Here is a 7757-nt window from a genome sequence, read left to right on the forward strand (position 1 = left end):
AGGAACCCCAGGGATTCTGCAGCCAGTGCCAGAAGGATATAGATTTTGGGGAGAAAGCAAACCTTGCCAATATCTTTTCAAAAATTTTAAAAATTTATTTGTTATTTTTTAATTTTTGTATGCTATATGGAGGGGTCACATTTCATTCTTTTCCCATGTGAATATCCCTTTATTGCAGCACTATTTGTTGAACTTTTTGTTTGTTTTTGTTGGTTTCTTTGTTTGGGGAATGCATGGGCCAGGAATTGAACCTGGATCTCCTGCATAGCAGGCAAGAATTCTATCACTGAACTACCCTCGCAACCCCTTTAAATTTACTTTTATTTTTAAAAAATTTTAAACCATTTTATTGAGATATATTCCACTCCTTATAATCCATCCAAAGTATAAAATCAATGATTCACAATATCATTACAAACTTGCTGTATCTTTATATTTTTATTTTTGCTTTAATGCAATTTTATTGATATGCATTATATATTCACATACCATGTAATCACCCAAAGTACATAATCAGTGGTTCACAGTACTATCATACAGTTGTACATTAATCACAAACTACTTTTCTTGTGAAAAATAACATATAAACAAAAAGGCCATAAATTTCAAAGCATACCACAACAATTGGTTGTAGAGCAAATTTGAGAGTTTGGTATGGGTTATAGTTCCACAACTCCAGGTTCTTACTACTAGCTGCTCCAAGACACTGCAGACCAAAAGAAACATTAACAAAATGACTCAGCAGTCATACTCATTTATTAAACCCAACCTTCTCTGTATAACTCCACCATCTCCTTTGATCTTTTGCCCACTCTTTAGGGTTATTTGGACTATGATATATGGGATAGGAGGATCCTTGCAAATATCTTGATTTCGGACTTCCTGTAGCCTCAAAACCATGAATGAATAAATTCTGTTATTTAAGCCAATCCATTGTGTGGCATTTGTCATAGCAGCTGGGCAAACTGATACAGTGGTGCTAAAAAGACTGCCTGGTTTCACCCATAGTCACTGTTTCTTGAGTTTTATTGTTCTATTCTTTTTTTTTTTTTTGAAAAGTTCTTGATATTACAGAACTAAAATGAAATATATTAATATTCTACTCTTGCATTTCCATGACAAACAGAAAAAAAAATTCATGAGCCAAAACAAAACAAAACAGGGAGAAGCTTATAAAACTAAATATGGATCTTAGCATTAACAGTTGAACAGAGAAAGGAATTAAAATGCTTTAATTAAAAAATCATGAGTGTTCCTTGTGCCTGCCCATGCAAAAAAAAATCACGAGTGGATGATAAAAAAGTGTGTAGAAATGGAAAATTTACAAACCATTTAAAACCTGGAATCACTTGACTGTTCAGAAACTGCATAGATGGGTCATGGATGGTGGTGAACAGCAGAAAGGCATTATGGATGAATCTGCATTGTTTTAGCTACTCCCGTTGCCACCCATCTCCGAGGAAAGCCTGACATTGATTCGATATTGAGCCAGGCTAATGCTGGCAGCAGATTCAGTGATGGTAACCTGCCTAGCGGTGGATCTTTCTACCGGGTTCGCAATTTTGATCTGCGCCTTAGACATCTGACGTATCTCATTGATTTTGGCACCTTGATGCCTGATTATGCAGCCAGTCAAATCATTTGGAATGGTGAGTTCATGAGAAGAAGTCTGAGCAGATGCATCCAAACCCCAAAAGCCTTTCACCTCTGGAGAGCTGGATTTAATGCCACTGAATCTGGCATGGCCATGTATCCTACGAAAATGAGACTGTTGCATTGCCAACTAGTGCAGCTTGGTCAAATAGTGGGATGGCATACTGGGAACACACTGGGATGGCATACTGTCCCCGAATGGGATAGGCCTCTGCAGGTGGTCCCTCCAGCTCAGGGTTTAGGCACATGGACGGGGTGGTGTGGGGAAAGCTCGCACTGTTGCTGCCTGTGCTGTACCTGTCCTGACCACCTGCAAAGATGACCAGACAACTGGACAGCTTGTGCCAGTATGGAATGGTCATGCCCTTTGGGGAGGGACTGGGAGAGAGTCTCCGACATGACTATGCAGATCTGCTTGACACACTCAGTGATGGATTGCAGAATACCAGCAATAGGGATGGCCCGCTCAGTCGAGTTGGGGAGCATATCCCCTGCCACCTGAATCTGAACCCTGTATACAATTATATTTCCTTGATCTTGCACCCACCTCTCCCAATGAGAGAGCTACTTCGACTAGCAGGGACCACCAGCCTCAGGGTGACTGGGGTCCTACTGGCAGCTGTGCTATTGGTCATAGAGCTGCCGATATCTTCTTCCAGTTTGTCAATGATCAGAGCAAAGGCTTTAAAGATGGTGTTAGTGGGCCCAGCCAAAGTGATAATTCTGTCAGGACCATCAGGACAGTTCCTTTCTGAGATGTTGCTACATGCAGCACTCCCTTCGTGCAACTCTGTAACTGATTCTCCTTTCTTTCAGATGATACTGCCAACTTTCTTTCCATGCATAAATAGCTGGATAGTGAGAGTGACATTTAATCCACATTTAGTCACACCTGTGTCCATGTGGAGCAGTCTGCTGAGGAGCTGGACTTCGAGTGGTCAAGTCTTTGGCCACTGGTGGGGGTGAAAACCAAAACTGCAGGGGGTGGGGCACTGTGGAACAATAGGGGTGGGCCAGAAGGCAAGGGGTCCCTGCGTAGGTGGAGGAGGAAGCAGGATTGGAGGAGGAGGAGGGGGACATGGAGGAGGAGGAAGTGGGAAATAGACCCCGGGGAGGTGGAGAGTGGTGAAGGGCAGGCGGGAGGGCAAGAGCACTGGCTGTGGTTGCTCTGGCTGCTGCCTCTGCTGGTCTGGTATTGTCCTATTCTTAAGTCACATCTTTGGCAGTCTCATGACCACCACCAGCATTGAGGAACCATATTTCTGTCTAGATTTTTTTTTAACTTCATACTGTTTTTTTTTCCCGGTTTTCTTCTTAAGAGTTAATACTTAAATACAGCAGCATATTCACAATAGCCAAACCCATGTGTCCATGGATGGATGAAAAGATGGGCACAAACTGGTGTATCCACATGGCTGAACACCACCCAGCCCTGAAAAGGGATAACGTTCTGAGACATGAGGCAACATGCACGAGCCTCAAGGACACCATGCCTCGTGAAAAAAGCCAGATAGAAAAGGACGCAGATGGCATGGCTCCACTTCCATGAAATATCTAGAAGAGGCAAATAGAAAGTAGATTTGAGGTTACCAGGGTCTGGGGGTAAGGAGAGTGGGCAGTTCTTGCTTAATGGGCAGAGTTTTGCTTGGCGTGATGGACATGTTTTGGTGGTGATGGCAGCATAATATTGCGAATGTAATTTTTTTTTAAGAAAAAGGAATTTCTTTGCAAATGGCACATTGCAAATAACTGAGGAAGACAAGGATGCTTGATAGAAAGCCAGTCTTTTTCTTTCACCAAGAAAAAGACAACTTCCAAAAGCTCCAGTCAGTATGGGGGTTTTCTAGTGCAAAACATGTTTGTTGACATGAATAAACAGACAATACATAGAGATGCCCATGACGGATCTTTCTAGAATTCTCTAGGTATTTCCTGTAGCATCTCCTATTTTCTCCTGTATGTAAGATGTTGGTCCTTCTGTGATTCTTAAATGTACTTGCTTGGAAGAATGAGGCCGGATGCTCTTTCGATGGTATGAAAAACTGCACCCATTTTTGTCCATGGAGAAACCCTAATCTTTGTCTAAGTTTCTTGTGATGCAAAGTTTATTCCCTCTGATTCCGATTCTGGAAAAAATAAACTGAACAACAACTATCAAACAAGCCAGCAGGTGAGTCTGGGTGGGCAGGAGGACCAGCCTCAATGAAAAGAGGATGAGATGCCTGGAGTTCGCTTGACTTCTGCCTGCTGAGAACAGTGGCATCATCACTCTATGCAGAGAGGGTCTTGCTTTTAAGGCCTCCTTTCCTGGGGCTGGAGATTTGATCTTTTCTAGGAGTGGTGTCAGGGGAAATTGCATGTGCGTGTGTGTGTGTGTGTGTGTGTGTGTGAGAGAGAGAGAGAGAGAGACAGACAGAGAGAGAGAGAGAGAGAGAGAGAGAGAGAGAGAGTGAGAGAGGGAGAGAGAGGAAGAGACAGAACAGAGAGAGGGAGAATGAGAGAGACATTGAGAGAGGCAAAGGTGGAGAGGGAGAAAGAGAAAGAGATGGGGGAGACAGAGAGAGAGAAACAAGGGCTGGGAGAAGAGGGAGAGAGAAAAAAGAAAGGAAAGGAAAGAAAAAGGGACAAAGGAAGGGAAAAGAGGTGGGGGGAGACCCTCCCCTCCTGTCGGGGGGAGACCCACAGGAGACAGAGGGAGTAAGAGGGAGAAAGAGAGAGAAGGGAGGGGAGAGACAGAGCAGTGGAGGCAGAGGAAAGAAAAGAAGAGAGGGGAGGGGGAGGGTAGAAGGAGGGAGAAGGGGAGGAGAGAGTGAGGGGGAGAGGGAGAGGTAAATGAGAGAGAGATATCTGGTCTTGTGGAGAGTCCCAGAGTGGGTGAGGAATGTTGAGGGACAAGCGACCTCTTCTCCCCAGAGGCCCCTCGGGCATATCCACTTTCTGACCCTCCCTGAGGCCTCGCGGTCCCTTCCTGCACCACCCTCCGACCCCGCAGCCCCACAGCTGCTGTCCATCAGCTTCCTTCCGCCATCCACGTGCTGTGCCCACCTCCTCTCCCTAAGTGGTGATCTCCTTTCGTCTCCCACAGGCCCTGCCCACTCCCGCCCCGTCTCCCCAACCCTATCTATCCTCTGCTCTCTCGACCCCCCAAATGCGCCATGACCAGCTCTTCACCCCTCCCACTTCCTTCACCCCCCCCTCCCCACCTCCCTAGTCCCTCCAGCCTCAAGGCCTTTGGACCTGCTGTACCCCACCCAAACTCGGATGTCCCTTTTCCAAGCTCTTTCCAGGGCTGACTTCTTGGGTCCTGGCTTAAACATCAAGAGCTCCGTCCCTGTTTGCGGTGCCTGGCCGCGGCCCACCGAGCTCGCGCGCTCCTAACATCCTCCCTCCTGGGTCCCCGTTTCAGGTCATCTGGGAGGAGCTCGCGGCGTGCACCGGGAAAAGGCAGAACTGAAGAGAGCCTCACCCTCCGAGAGGTCCACCAACGTCTCCACCACCAAAACATCCTGCAAGTGTTACTTTCTGAGCGTTGGGAGCATCTGCACGCTTTCTTTTTTTAAATGATAAAAATGTGCTCTACAAAGCTGTTTGAAGTGATCCGATCCTGGTCAAGGCCGATAATGCAAGGCCTCTCGGATAACAAGATTACCCCTCCTCGGGCAGCCTGGAGCTTCGACTGCCTTGCCAACAGCCAGCAGGGGGCTGGCCCCGTCCGAGCATTTTCCTCTCCCTACCTCTGGGCTCCAGTTGAGCGGTAAATGAGTTTTCTATGCTGCAGTACCAGATAATCACAAACCGGATGGCTTAAAACAACTCAATTTATGGTCTTATACTTCTGGAGGTCAGAAGTCCAAAACGGGTCTTACTGGGCTCAATCTGGGATGTGGGCAGGGCTGGTTCCTTCTGGAAGCTCCAGAGGAGAATCCCTTTCCTTTCCTTCTCCAGAATTCCTGGACTGATCTCCATCTCCATAACAAATCTCTCCAACCTCTGCTTCCATCTTCCTGTCTCCCTCTCTGAGTAACCTCTGCTTCCATCGTCCTGTCTCCCTCTCTGAGTCCGCGCCACCTGACGCCCCTCTTACAGAGACCCTGTGATGACACTGGGTTCACTGCAGAATCCAGGATAATCTTCCATCTCAGCGTCTGTAAGTCATCCCATCCACAAGGGTCCCTTTGCTGGGTAGTGTTACAAAGTCACAGATTTCGGCGACATGGACATCTGAGCACAAGCAGTTAACAGACACCAGTGCCCCAGAGGTTTAAGGGTCAAACAGGAAAGGGTGCTGGGGAATTTGGGGAGCAGTTGTGGGGTCTGGGGCTTGCCCTAGGCTTGGGATCTGCATATGAGATGTAAGTCCTGCTTTCCTCCTTGTGCTGACCGCTTCTCTCCTGGAAACACCAGCCTGCCCCAGACTTTGGGGGCTTGGGGGAGGAGGGGCAGCCTTCCAGAACTTTCATGCCCTCACCTTTGTGCCCAGCAGCCAGAGCCAAATTTATAGTTCCTTGGAGAAAGGCAGCTAGCTCTCATCTGAGTTTCTCTGTTGTGTGGAGGACGTCTACTGGGCTTCTCTCCTGGCTTCTGGGTTCCAATGGCTTTCCCAAGGGCAATTCCTTTCTGCATCTCCAAATGACTGAGCTGAGCTGCTCTAACTTCATATTATTACTATGCAAGAGAAACGCCTCTATCCTTTTATAATAAGCTTAGATCCTCCTTCACTTTTGGCAATGGAGGGAAAATCTCTATGTAGAGAGGGCATCTTGGCCTTAAAGACCTAATTTTTGTTCCTCAATATTTATTTTCCCTTTGAAAGTCTAGCTAATTTCTCTAGGCTCCACCGTGCTGGTTTCAGGGAGTGTTGGTTCATTTTTAATGCTCCAGCTGTAAAGGGGATAACCAACCATTCTTGTTAAAAAATAGTTTTATTTTTTAATTTTTATTTTTTAACAGTTTTATTCATACACCATACAATCCATCCAAAGCGTACTATCAATGGCTCTTGGTATAATCACATATTTATGCATTCATCACCACAATCAATTTAAGAACAGTCTCACTGCTCTGAAAAAAATTTCAAATCTTTATACAATCCCCACCCTTATTGTGGACACTTAGCTTTGGTTACAATTGATGAAATAATATTACAATGTTACCCTTAACTATAAATTGGTTTATTTTTTAACCATTTTTAAGTGTAAATTCAGTAGCATCAGTTGCATTTACAGTGTTATACTACCATCACTAACATCATTACAATCTTTATCACTCAAAACAGAAACTTGTACCATTAAGCATTAACTCCCCATTCCTGCTACCCCAAGCCTCTGTTAACCTCTAATCTACTTTCGGTCACTATGGATTTCCTATCTCTATGTATTTTCTGCCTATGAAATATGGTATGTCTCTGCTTTCATATAAGTGGAGTCATATAATACTTTGTTCTTTTGTGTCTGGCCTTTTTCATTTAGCATAATGTTTTCAAGGTTCATCCATGGTGTAGCATGTATCAGCACTTCATTCCTTTGTATGGTTGAATAGTATTCCATTGTATGTATATACCCTCTTTTGTTTATCTGTTCATCTGTGGATGGACACCTGTGTTGCTCCCACTTTTTGGCTATTGTGAGCAGTGCTATTATTACCAATGGTGTTTTGGTTTGGTAAAGCTGTTGGAATACAATATACCAGAAATGGACTGGAGGATTTATGAGCTTACAAGTTCCAATTCTAAGGCCATGAAAATGTCCAAATTAAGGCATCAGTAGGACGATACCTTCCTTGAAGACTAGTGACTCCTCTTCAAATAGCAAAGTACATGGCGACATCTGCTGGTCTTTCTCTCCTGGGTTTTGTTGCTTCCAAATTTCGGCTTCAGTGGCTTCCTCTTTCAGCTTCTGTGGAGCTTTTTCTGATCTTCTCTTAATTTTATGTTCACTTTTGTATGTGCTTTATCCTCTTATAAAGGACTCCAGTAAGCGCATTAAGATCTACCTTGAATGAGGTGGGTAACATCTCAACCAAAATAACCTAATCAAAAAGCCCCACCAACAAAAGGTCTATACCCATAGGAATGGATTAAAGAATATGGCCTTTTCTGGGGTCCA

General features: G+C 45.0%; 1 non-coding gene and 1 pseudogene across 1 annotated transcript; both read right to left on the bottom strand.

Moving 5' to 3' along the window:
* Positions 1 to 230: 230 nt before the first annotated feature.
* TRNAS-GCU (transfer RNA serine (anticodon GCU)) lies at positions 231 to 301 on the bottom strand. Its single transcript has one exon. It is a non-coding gene; the product is annotated as a tRNA-Ser (tRNA).
* A 1128-nt stretch (positions 302 to 1429) lies between these two features.
* LOC143663638 (poly(rC)-binding protein 2-like) lies at positions 1430 to 2555 on the bottom strand (annotated as a pseudogene).
* Between the last annotated feature and the right edge of the window lie 5202 nt (positions 2556 to 7757).

The sequence above is a fragment of the Tamandua tetradactyla genome, chromosome 19, assembly GCF_023851605.1.
Source record: "Tamandua tetradactyla isolate mTamTet1 chromosome 19, mTamTet1.pri, whole genome shotgun sequence".
Classification (NCBI taxonomy): Eukaryota; Metazoa; Chordata; class Mammalia; order Pilosa; family Myrmecophagidae; genus Tamandua; species Tamandua tetradactyla.